This window comes from Mustela nigripes, chromosome 16 (genome assembly GCF_022355385.1).
Source record: "Mustela nigripes isolate SB6536 chromosome 16, MUSNIG.SB6536, whole genome shotgun sequence".
Classification (NCBI taxonomy): Eukaryota; Metazoa; Chordata; class Mammalia; order Carnivora; family Mustelidae; genus Mustela; species Mustela nigripes.
Window position 1 is genome coordinate 46675186 of NC_081572.1, and position 13342 is coordinate 46688527.

At 47.4% G+C, this 13342-nt stretch overlaps 1 pseudogene; it reads left to right on the forward strand.

Moving 5' to 3' along the window:
- The first annotated feature begins 7749 nt into the window (after window positions 1–7749).
- On the forward strand, window positions 7750–11461 carry LOC132003534 (ATP-sensitive inward rectifier potassium channel 12-like; annotated as a pseudogene).
- Window positions 11462–13342: the final 1881 nt, after the last annotated feature.

Consider the following 13342-nt stretch of genomic DNA (forward strand, 5'->3'; position numbering starts at 1 on the left):
TTGTTTGTCTCAGCATCCTGTCTCCTCTGGTAATGGTCTTAGATTTTATTTTTTTACTTTTTATTTATAATGAGTAATAATTGAATTAACATAAATGAGGTTGGTTTGGGAGACCTCAAACTTCAGTCATGCTTTTAGTTCATGGAGCATAAGATATATGCATAGTGAGCAGTGGTTTTACTTTAACCAATGTTAAATCTGGAAGAAGACATGCCTTCTTCTGTCCTTCCTTTGTTCATCCTTTTTTGAGTAAAATATAACTCACTTTTCTGTCAAGACAGTGTGCAGAGGGATTATTGAAAGACAAATTACACTCAGATACAAGGGATAGGACCACTTTAACATTCATATCCTGGTGGCAGGTTATTTGTTGGTCTAAAGCAGCCCTTAAATACTGATAGGGTTCTTTCCATAGGCTACAGCATGCAATAATATACACCAAGTGACCAGTAAGTAGGTGGAGATAGTGAGGACCTTGAGAATTAGCAATGGGCTGTGCATGAAGTAAGAGCATGAATTTGAGGCTGCCACACAGCATAAAAAGAATAATTTACATGCTTTTGCTGGAGTGGCTTGACAATATATCATATTGTTTAAACCTGTAACTACTTGTTTTGTCTGGGAATATCTTTCTTCTTTAAACTTTACAAAAAATTATTTTTAGGAGCAATGAGGTAAAATGGAAGAAATTCATCTTTAGTGAAAAAGTGAATAGGTAGTTTCTGTTCCTAAAGCAAGTTGATGGTGAATATTTCATTTGTACAACAATTTGATGTCATTTACTATCTACCATGGGGGTCAGCAATGTCATGGATCACATGAAAATTCAGAGACAATTTTGCTGAGAAGCAACAGTAACCAGTTCAAAAGAAAGCAGAAGTGTTCTTTTTCTTTTTCCTATGTACCCATGTGTGTATTTACTTATTTTGTATTTGTGTAAGTGAGTATGTAAGTAATCTTTACACCCAATATGCAGCTCAAACCCATGACCTGCAAATCAAGAGGTGTATGCTCTTCCAACTGAGCCAGCCCCCCGAAAGTAGTTGTTGTTTTTTTTAAAGGTTGTGATGAAAGAAAAACTCTCTAAGGAAGCAATTTTAGACTTCTTTCTAAGTCAGCATGACTGTATATAAACTTTGCTCAAACCACAAGTTTGATTTATGGCCCACCACGCATGCATTGTACATCTGCTTTGTGAATGAGTAGCCTAAAGGAAAACCATCTTGCCCTTGACATATCAATCAGTGCTCCTACTCTCCAGATTCCTTGATGTTAAAATTTAGGATTTCTACCTATATGCTCACCTACTTTTTTTTCTTTTTAGCTTTTCCAAGAAGTAGAAAAGCATATTATCCTGTAAAGACTGTTCATTCTCTGGAGCACTTTCTTTCTCCTGAAGATACTGTTTCCTGCAAGATGGGATTGGGAGGGAGACAAACCATAAGTGACTCTTAATCTCACAAAACAAATTGAGGGTTGCTGGGGGGAGGGGGGTTGGGAGAGGGGGGTGGGGTTATGGACATTAGGGAGGGTATGTGCTATGGTGAGTGCTGTTAAGTGTGTAAACCTGGCGATTCACAGACCTGTATCCCGGGGAATAAAAATACATTATATGATTATAAAAAATTTAAAAATTTTTTAAAAAATACTGTGTCCTGGGCAGCTGTCCTAATTGGGTCTCTATTCTTTTTTCCATATTGGAGTTGTCTTTCTGGTAAATTTACATCACCAGTTGCTTCCAAAGATGATGACTTATCATTAGCAGTTGCAAAAGACTGTTATTAGATCACTGAGATGCATACATTTTCATTTAGGTCAAATAACACTTCTAAATGATTTTCACTCACGTTAAACCCTAAATTTTCCTGTGCACACAAAACAACGTACACACAAAAGCAATAACTGTTCGTGTGCTCTTCTATTAGCAGAAGAAAAACTTCACTAAGGATTAGATGAGGGCAGTTTTATGTCCATATTATCAATGGCTTACATAGAAAATGAAGTCATTCTAATGACGATTTGATTTCTTCATCCATTTGAATCTGCCACTTCAAAACATGCCTCCTGTCCTGGCGATTATTTTAAGCTGGGTATTTTTAAGAAAATGCAGACACAAAAGAAGATCTGAAAATTGACTAAAAGGTACCCTTTTATAAGAGACATTTATATTCATAAGGGAAACCTCTGTTTGTAAGAGTGTCTCCCTCCTTGTGCCAGGAAAAGGGGAAGGACTCAATAGTCCAGAAATCTCAATATGCATAATAACTTCAGCCTTCTTTACTGGTCTTTTCCTAGTCATCTCTATAACTGACTCCCTATCCCCCAAATCTTCCTTTGTCTTGAGCTACAGATGGTATTTAAGGTGATGGCTTTGGTCATTTCAAGGGGTTACTCCCTACCTTGCAGTTATACAATAATTATTAAACTTTTGTCTTACTCCAGTTCATCTGTTTTATTTATTTTTAAAAATTTTTTTGAAAAGATTTTATTTATTTATTTGACAGACAGAGATCACAAGCAGGCGGAGAGACAGGCAGAGAGAGGAAGGGAAGCAAGCTCCCTGCTGAGCAGAGAGCCTGATGTGGGGCTTGATCCCAGGACCCTGGGATCTTGACCTGAGCCAAAGGCAGAGGCTTAACCCACTGAGCCACCCAGGTGCCCCAGTTCATCTGTTTAAATCAATTTAATTATTAGACCAGCCAAAGAACCTCAAGAGTAGAAGTAAAATGTTCCTCTCCCCAGCACAGTACAAAGAATCCAAGTAAAGTTCATAATGCTCTATTTGACAATGTTAATGTAAAATTATCTAAAAAGGTCAACATCAAAGATAAAATTATTGCTTGACTCAGTAATAATAAAACGTGCAAATCTGGAGAAGGACAACATCTTGGTAAAGACAGATAAGATTCCTATGAAGAAGAAGTAACAGTTGCAAATATTGCAAACAAATAACTCATAATTATATCCAAACTGTAGTCATCTACTAATGAAAGAGGAAGTTGTAGTTTTAAAATTTTAAAAGGATTCATGAATATCCACAGTAGGTTAGTTTGGCAATCAATGCTTCTCTTTACCTCATAAATCACATCTGTTATATTATTATCCTTGTGCCTTTGTGTTGCTGGTTTTTAGGCTCTTAGTATGCTGTTTTATATAACAAAGCACACACAAGAGATTTTCTTCTGATTCTTGATTGGGCTACTACTCTGCCATGCTAGATTCTAAATCTTCCCCTCCCCGCCCCCCAAACACACCTATGCTACTTCTGCACAAACAGTACTCGTTTTCTCTACTCAAGGACTTTCCCATGATTTTACTCAGATTGCTTCCACTCCTTCAACCTGACTCACCAAATGGGACTGCAGTTTACAGTTTTGGAGAAATATCACAAGATTTTGGCAATTTTATTGTTTCTCTTTAAAATTTCATAGAAAAGTTTCTAGGAACAGCAGTGTTTGAATTGGGGAATTTGAAAGAAAATTAAGAAATCTGCCAAGTTACATAAGAATCAACTTTTATCTTTTTATTCATTTTATTTTTCAATTTAGGGGAAAAAAGGATTTTATTTATTTGACACACATAGAGAGACATAAACAGAGAGTAGTAGAGGGAGAGGAAGAAGCAGACTCCCCTTGAGCAGGGAGCCCAATGTTCAATCCCAGGACTCTGGGATTATGACCTGAGCTGGAGGTAGATGCTTAATGACTGAGCCACGCAGGTACCCCATTTTTAAAAGTTTAAACAAGAAGTTGATCATCTCTAATTGCTGGTATTGAACTTGAATATACCAAGTGAAGTGTGAGAGTACTTTTTTAAAAATTATTTTTGTTCATGGTGTTAGTATTAAAGAAGGGAACATTGTGATGTGACACTAATAATAATAATTAAAGTAAGGAATATAGGATTTGTCACAGCACTCAGGATTTCCAGGGATCTCTTCCTGAGAGGTAGTCATATATTTTTCTCTCAGTCTTTTATTAAGTATTATAGTTAATACAAATATTTTAAAATAAAATTAGCTCACCCTTCCTTCATGCATTTCTCCTAAATGCTAAATTTGTTTTCATTTCTACTCTTTATTCTGGGTACTATTCATGAGGCTAATGAAACAAGATCCCATAGGAGTTAAAGCCTATTCATATGAAGGAATTTCTGTAGTACCAGGGGTACTCAGCTACTCTTCGATTAAATGAAGAATTGCATATTAAAACAAACAAACAAACAAACAAAAACCAGAAAAAAACAATAAATGATAGATTCAAGAGGACAGAATCTATAAGATCTTTGATTTATAAACTTTGGCAAGCTTCTAATCCTTTGGAGTTTTTATTCCCTTGTGTATGGAAAGGTCTATAGGACATAATGTTTATCTTTCTCACAGGAATTGTTGAGGATTAAATGGAAGTGGTATATCTAATATCTCTTGTGCCCTCCTTTATACCCTCATTCTCTCCGTGGGTCCCAGGCACAGCTATAGTGAACAATTTCACCCAGACTCCCACTCTCTTCCACCCAAACACAGCATTTCCTTCACTCTCTCCCTGAACTTCTCTGAGATCACAGTCAGGAAAACAAATGGAACCCATGAGAATCCTCCTCTGTATACTGAATGACATTTCAGGAAGTTAACATACTTCTGGCTACAACACTGAACCACTGAGAGATGGAGCTGATGGATAAATGCTTCTACCTGTTGATCAGATCCTGGGGTAAATAATTGTGAGAGTCATTCTATAAGTCCCTAAAAAGTTAAAGAAAGATTACGTTTCCATTGCCCACTGTAATATTAACTAAAAAATGTGTCCGTTTATGAGATTTTCCTCCCTGATTCTTTAACCTTTCATTATCTCCCAAACCTGCTCCCTAGGATCCTTATACCAAGGGGCCATGGAAAGTTCTTGACTTCAGCTCTATTTTGGGGAGACAGCGATCAAGGCTAATATAAACATAAATGTTTGTTCAACATTGCTCAGGTATGTTGCTCTTAGCTTAAAAGGCTGAACCTTGGAAAAGCATCAGGAAGTTATTCACACTTCCTTAACCTTTCTTAAGTAGGTACCCCCTGCCTAAGATTTCAAAACTCACATATGTTTATACCTAAGGGTCAGGAACACACCACCTGTGGTAGGCAGGGATCATGGCGCTTAGACTAGCCAACAAAGAGCATACATAGCATCTATCCTGGGAGTTAAGGCTCATCTTTTTTTTTTTTTTCTGAAAACCCACTCAGATGCTAGACTCTGAAGTATGTGTCTATTGATGTATAAGTTTACCTTATAAATTATATCATATTCTTGTTGTCTGCATTTCCAGTTTATGTACCAATTTCTTTGTTTTCCTTTATCAGGAAAAATACATGACCTTTATTCTCAGCTGTGTCACTGACATTGAGACATGCAAAATATGGATCTTCAGGAAATGAATACTTCCCAACAAGAAACATAAAGAATGTCAACAAATATTTCCTCAAATCTATCATATTGTGTGTCCAAATCCAGTCTCAGAGTCATATTGATCTTTACAAAAATCTCCCAAATCCATGAAACACAAAACTACAGGCAAATAATAATAATAAAAAGAAGATCAACAATATATTTGAGTGCCAGCTTACAAAAATTTATTAGATTAAAATGTTCATTTTTATGAGCCCTGCTCAGACCCTCAGTCTCCTTGCCTGCATCTTGAAGATTGGATTCATCAAGCTATCTCGCTAAAGATGTCAGCATTCCTAGAGTAGGAGAGTTGCGGAGGCTGTCCCAGGACACGGGGGAGGTGGTGGCAGCTGCCTGCAGGCCACAGGCTGGCTGTCCAGGCACCACGGGATCTGCGAGGAGTTTTTTTCCCATTGTAGGCTTTGATCACGAGGTAGTGAGTGCCCCTTCCATGACATTCCAAGCAAGGGCCCTGGGTCAGGGGCACCCATGAGGGGCTCACCTCTGCTTTCAGTGCCAAGATTTGGGGCTGTCTGTCTGTCTTACTGGCACACAGTTTGGGGCCTGAAGGACTGAGACAGGAACTCAGTGTCAGGCTTGTGGTCTGACCCTGAGGCCTGGGGGCAACGGAGGTCGGTTTCTCTCCCACCTTCTAGACTGGGAACTTGCTGCTTAGGAAACATGTGATCCTAGGCAAGTGACTCAATCTGAGCTTCAGTTTCTTCAACTGGAAAATGAGGCTAATAGTCATAAGGTTGTTGCAGGGATTAAGTGAGGTCACTGGGGCTCCTTCAACCAGGCCAGGCACGCAGAGAGCACACAACTGGCACTGATCAGTGCACTCCTGCCTCCAAAGTGCTCCAGCCAGCCTAAAGGCATGGGGGGGAGGGGCTTCAGTTCCTCCTGCTCTTGTAGCTAGTGCTTTCTTGACATCTGAGACTGGGCCCCTGCTTTGCCCTCTTTCCCTGCCAGATATTGCCAAAACCTGAGGTGCCCAGAGCCTCAGGGGAGAGGTGATGGGGGGTCCTGCTCTATCCAGAGGCACCTCCCAGTAACTTCTGGGCCCCACCTTTGGGTCATGTGGTAGCTGCCTCTCTAAAAGCTCCCAGCTCAGGTCCTGTTGTGCTCCAAACGCCTCAATGGCTGGGAGTCTATCTGTGTCCACAGAGCTGTGGCCAGCAGAAAAGTGAACTCAAGAGACAGCAGGGCTGGGGACAGCTTCTCCATCTCCCGTTGGTGTCTGGTCTGTGCACTGCACCATCCTCTTCTCTCCTGCTGGACTTGCCTCGCTACCCACCTTCAGTGTCGAAGTCACCTTGTCTAGCTCAGGTAGCTCACCCCCGGGGCCTCTCTCCCACTTTCCTCCAGACAATGCCTCCCCACTGGCTGATCTGGGTGTCTGTCAACACTGATCCTAACCCTTGCCTTTACCATCTCATCCAAGCCCATGAACTGCTTTGTGACCTGGGGCAAGTCTTAGCCTCAGTTCTCGAATCTATGAAATGGGGAGCCAGCCTCCTTACTTGCTGAGGCCTCTTGTAGCAAAACAAATTTAATAACATTTCTTTTCTGATCTACCTGTATGCATCCACTGAGCAAGAGTGTAGGCAATAGGCCTGCACATCCTTGGTTGGGGATATTGTCCCACATTTCTTAAACTGAGTCTTTAAAGATCTCAAGGCTGTGTTACCTTCTTGCCACACCTGTGTTTGTCTACGTGAAGTGTCCTTGGGATGTTTGTCAAGTTTGTGGTGCTGGGGTTTCTACTCAAGGATCCTCTTCTGGATCTTTCTTTGTGGAGTTGCATTCACCAAGAGCCTGGGAGGGGCTCCCCACACCCCTAGTGTCACTGGCACACACACACGCACACACATACATATATACACATGGCAGGATTGGGCCATGGAAAGTTGAGGACTGGACCAACACCTGGAACTCCAACTTTGTCTCTAAACCTTAGTTTCTGGGTGACTTTGGACAGTGACTCTAAAATGACTCTGCTCATAGTTTCAGTTGCTAGCTGAGAAACAGGGGAGCAGGTGTGAACATGAGCTTGTGGATTTTCTGTGTGGTTTGAGGAGGAACATCAACAGAAGAGGGGTTTCCCAAGCCTGTGTGACACAGTCTGGATGGGTCCCAGGTGCCCAGCCCAGGTAGAAACACCCAGCCTGGGAAACATCCCAGCCTAGGAGCTGGCCAGATGTGGGGCTCCCCAGCTAATGGGAGCAGCACACCATGCTGGGCTCTCTGGCCTTTGATTCTTCTGTTTCTGTCCCTTGCAGGCCTCAAGCTGCTCAGAACCCCAGCTGGAGCAGCCATGATCTGCTGGACATCCCTCAAGGCATCCAGGCCACATAAACCTGCCCCCTGCAGTCCAGCGACCTGCCGCCAGCATCTAAGTACCCAGGGCCTGGTCTCCTCCGCTTGGAGTGCCCAGGAATCTGGGGCGAGCCATCTTCTCGGCACAGTACCCGGAGTCCCCACCACCCCCGGCTCCCTGCCTCCTGGCCCAGGCAGAAGCAGCCTCCACCATCACAGCCCCGGGCCTCGGAGCCTCAGACTTATGGTGAGGTGGCCAGCTGGAGTAGCTGCGGGGGGCAGTGGCAATGTGAAAACAGGCCCCTCGCAAAGCCCGATGTGCCCACGGCAGGAGACCTTGCATTAGCTAGACTGGTTCAAATTTCAGCTCTCCTGCTTAATAGCTGTGTGGCTTTGAGGAAGTCACTTAACCTCTCTGAATCTCCATTCATGGTAGAAGTAATGATGGCAGCCACCTTCTTGGGGTTTTGCAAGGAGAATTTAAGACCATTTGCTAATGTGTCTAGCCTGCTTTCTCTGCAGTTTGAGGAGTGGGCAGTAAGGGCCATGAGTGTTACATACGAGCCCGCTCTGGAGATTCAGAAACATCTGGCAATGGAGACAGACCCTAGGAGGGATGTGCAGCCTGGCTGCTCATGTGGACTTCTCCCTCACCTGTCTCCTAGGTGTTTGAAGCAGAGGTCAGATGTTGCATTCCCTCTGAGGCCCTAGCTGCACCTGGCCACACAGACAGGTGCTAAATTCCAGTGTTGCCTTCACCTGGCTGTGTTGCTTCCTGTTTCTGGGTTTCTGGTGGGTGCTCAGCCACCTGCCTCTGCTTCTGGAATGGCTTACCTGGGACCTTCTTATCTGTGGCCTCATTGTCTTCTGGGCACTTGAGGACTCCCAGCCTTGTCTAACGGTGGCCTCCTGGTGTGATCGGGTGGGGATTTGGGGTGGATGGGGTCCCCAGTGGTGGAGGGGAGTATGCCCGAGTCAGCATCCTGGCCAGGCCAGTCGGCCAGGGTTCTCCCCCTCCTTCCAGCTCAGCCCTGCTGAGCCAGGCTGAGGGCCTGAGCACCTGCAGCCCTGACACTAAGGGCTAGATGGCCTCAGTGCCCACAGGGCCAGGCAGCACCATGGTCTCTGGCCTGCAGGTGCCTCGGCCTGGCACCAATAGGCTAGCCCGAAGGCTGCAGGGCCCTGGGGGAGGGGCCACTGACAGCCCGTCTGGAGGCTGAACGTGGGCTGTGGGCCTGAGAGCAGTGTGTCCGGCTGCAGGTGTCATGCCATGGGACATGCCTGAGACAGCTTGGTGTGCGTGCGACAAGCCCACCAAGTGCTCCCCTGAATGGGCCAAGGACAGTGATTCTCTGAGTGTTCCCTACATGCTGTCATTTAGAGCTAAGAAAGGCAGTGATGGGAAAGGCCACTGGGATGGGGTCAGTCAGTAACCCCTCTGGGCACTGACCCGTGGACCCCCTCCTAGTTATGGATGGAGGCTGTGATATATGGGCGCTGAGAGTGGGTGCCGTGGGGCACAGGACTTGAGCATCAGGAGGGCATCCTTGGGGCCAGGCTCTACTCAAGGCCTGGGGAGTGAGACAGCAGTGAACCACACGGCAAACTCATGACGCTCGGGAGGCCAGTGGTCTCACAGTGGGATTGGTGGGTGAGTAAGATCCCAGGCCTGTCCTTCCGGTTACTGTTACTACAGTTACAGGGTCAGAAGTCGGTGCTTTGGGGTTACCAGGAGGACGTGGGTGAGGGGTTACAGTCTCCCATAGGTTTAGGAAACTGCTCCTGGGCACGGAGGCCAGGGACTGAGGGAGGTGAGGCAGCGGAAGGGTGTCGGAGCCGAGAGTGTGAGGGACCGTCCTGAGGAGAATTGCACAGGCTAGGAGCTGCAGCAAGTGAGCGAGGAGCCTGGACCTGAGAGCTGAGGGGTCCCGGACTCCATTCATGCAGGCCTCACAGGTGCCAGCAGAGACCGGCTTTGAGCACAGGACAGCCAGTCTTCCCCGCTGCCTCTGGACCAGGGTGGGGGCCACCATGTGGGTCCAGGTGGATGATGACGGGGACTCAGGCCACAGCAGTGGGAGAAGAGGTAGGATCATAAATACACTTTGGAAGCAGCGCTTTTGGTAAGGGGACGCTCAGATGGGCTGAGGATGAAGCCAAGGCTTTTGGCAAGAGCTCCTGGGAGGCTTGAGGGTCTGTTTTCCAAGCCAAGAAGGAGGGTGAGGGGCTGGCTGAGGAGGGAAGATGGAGAGCTCGGTGGGCGGTGAATTGGGGTGAAGATGGCCACCAGCCACGTCTGAGGGCCCGGGGTGGGGGCAGAAGCCTCGTCTGGGATGGCCTGCTCTGCCAGCCCCTGTCTTCTCTGTTGCAGGAGCCACCCCCCATGAAGGCAGCCCAGGGGCGAGCCAGGGCCCCCCCATCCCCATGATGACCTCGGCTGGCAGGGCCAACCCCTACAGTATCGTGTCATCGAAGGAAAACGGGCTGCACCTGGTCACCATGTCAGGGGCCAATGGCTTCAGCAATGGCAAGGTGCACACACAGCGCCAGTGCCAGAACCACTTTGTCAAGAAGAACGGCCAGTGCAACATCGAGTTCACCAACATGGATGAGAAGTCGCATCACTACCTAGCCGATATGTTCACCACCTGCGTGGACATCTGCTGGCGCTACATGCTGCTCATCTTCTTGCTGGCCTTCCTCGCCTCCTGCTCCTATTTGGCGTCATCTTTTGGGTTATTGCCGTGGTGCATGGCGACCTGGAGCCAGCCGAGGGCTGTGGCCGCATGCCCTGCATGATGCAGGTGCACGGCTTCATGGCGGCCTTCCTCTAGACGCAGACCACCATCAGCTACAGGCTGTGCTGTGTGATGGAGGAGTGCCCGGTGGCTGTGTTCATAGTGGTGGTGCAGTCCATCATGGGCTGCATCAATGACTCCTTCATGATCGACGCCATCATGGCCAAGATGGCTTGGTCCAAGATGCCGGCACAGATGCTGCTGCTGTTTAGCCACAAGGTGGTGGTGGCTCCGCAGAACAGCAAGCTCTGCCTCATGTGACACGTGGGCAACCTTTGCAAGAGCTACATCATGGAGGCGCACGTGTGGGCCCAGCTCATCAAGCCTTGGGTCACCAAGGAGGGTGAGTACATCCTGCTGGACCAGATCGACATAGATGTTGGCTTCGACAGGGGCCTCAACCGCATCTTCCTCATGTCCCCCATCACCATCCTTCATGAGATCGTCGAGGCCAGTCCTCTGTTCGGCATCAGCCAGCAGGACTTGGAGATGGAAGACTTCAAGATGGTGGTCATCCTGGAGGGCATGGTGGAGGCCACAGCCAGTGACCACACAGGCCCAAAGCTCCTACCTGGCCAACGAGATCCTGTGGGGCCACCGCTTCGAGCCTGTCCTCTTCAAGGAGAAGAACCAGTACAAGATTGACTACTCCCACTTCCATAAGACCTACGAGGTGCCCTCCACACCCTGCTGCAGCTCCGAGGACCTGGTGGAGAACAAATTCCTGCTGCCCAGTGCCAACTCCTTCTGTTATGAGAACGAGCTGGCTTTCCTGAGCCATGATGAGGAGGAGGATGAGGCAGATGGAGACCAGGATAGCCGCAGCCCCCAGGCCGGCATGACTTTGACAGACCTCAGGCCAGTGGTGGTGGCCTCGAGAAGTGGCCTTACAGATGGGAGTTAGAGATCTGAGCCACAAGGAGGGTGAACGTGGGCCAACGTGCAGCATCCACCCTGCCAGGGAGAAGCCCAGTGTCCTGCAAGGGCCCTGGGTTTGAGCAGAACGGGCCAGGTGCTCCAGTTGCAGACTCAGTAGCGTTTTAAATGTTTTATGTTTCTTCGCAGTGGCCTGGTAAGGTTGGCGGGAGAATGGACGACCAAAGTTGGCCGCTGCTGGCCTCAGAGGCCAGAGCAGGTGCAGGGAGGTAGCCTCTTGGGGTCTGGGCCAGGAACCAGGGGCTTCTGTCTGAGGCTAGAAATGCAGCCTGACCGGAGGTGGCTCAGTGGCCATCTAGCCTCTGTGGGTGAAGGCTGGCAGGCTGCAGGGCACCTCGCTGGTTTTTAACTTGGGGAGAAACACTGGTTTTGGCTTTCTCAACCGTAGCTTGAGTAAGACTGTTTACCAAATAAATAAATAAATAACACATGATTGACAAAAAAATTTTTAATTTCTGGGGATTATAAAAATGGACGGTGAGAAATCCATTAGTCTGCCAAGATGCAGGCATTAGATGGGGGTTCCATGAGGTTCCCCGAGGCTGGTCAGGCCTCTCCTCCATGAAGGCTGAGTGTGTGCCAGCCGGTGCCATCCACACGCACAAGCTCGGGGCTCATCTGTGGTTCCTTCTGCTCACAGGCAGATTAGATGATGTTTGTGATGAAAAAACCAAGACCATGTTAATGATCATAATAAAAGCTTTCCAGAGTCACAGAGGTGGGGGTAGGGGCTGGGGAAAAAAAAAAAAAAAACTTTTTGAGTTTGACTTTTGTACCTTAGAGGTGCATCTCAGGGCTGGGTTTGGGACCTGCCTGCCATGGAGGGTCCATTCTCCCCACCCCCACCAGATGTTCCTGTTTTACTTCTCTTCTTTTCTGCCCGATAGCCTTTACCCTTTCCACAGTGAGGGATGCTTAGAAAATGTTGGAGTAGATGGTTCCGTGGGAAGGGAAGGTGGGGTCCCAGATGCCCAGGAAGCAGATTGGCCCTACTCCCATGGAACCCCAGTGTGAGTTGTGCCTTAGAGACCCCAGGTGGACCAGCCCCAGTTGTTTCTGTTTTTCTCGGACTTGCCGGTCCTCCCAGCTGCCCCCTGATTCCACCATGAAGTCCGCACCAGCCTGTGTGTCTGCAGAGGCGGACAGCCTTGGCTGGCTCTCTGCACCTGGGGCAGCCTAGGTGAGTGTAGGGGCGTCCCAGCCAGGCTATCCCAATGAAGGGCGGAGGAATGATCTTAGAAGAGGTGTGCAGTTGTCAGCCAAGATGACCAGGAGTGGCACTTGCATACTGGCAGCCTCATCAGGAAGAAGTTTGCAGCTATTGGTTCTGCTGGCCCAAAAGCAGGCCCCTGGGCCATGGGCTGCCCAGTGTGGGCTTGTTCCTGGTAGAGAACACAGCTGGCAGGTATGGAGTGGGCCAGACCCTTCCCAGGACAGCTAAGACTTTTGTCCTCTTGAATGACCAGGCCTCTAAGGAAGTACTTAATTAGAAAGCCTGTATGTCAGATGTAGTGAAAAGAAGGGCCATCTGTACCCCAATGTGTATAGCAGCAATGGCCACGGTCGCCAAACTGTGGAAAGAACCAAGATGCCTTTCAACGGATGAATGGGTAAGGAAGATGTGGTCCATATACACTATGGAGTATTATGCCTCCATCAGAAAGGACGAATACCCAACTTTTGTAGCAACATGGACAGAACTGGAAGAGATTATGCTGAGTGAAATAAGTCAAGCAGAGAGAGTCAATTATCATATGGTTTACTTATTTGTGGAGCATAACAAATAGCATGGAGGACATGGGGAGTTAGAGAGAAGGGAGTTGGGGTAAATTAGAAGGGGAGGTGAATCATGAGAGA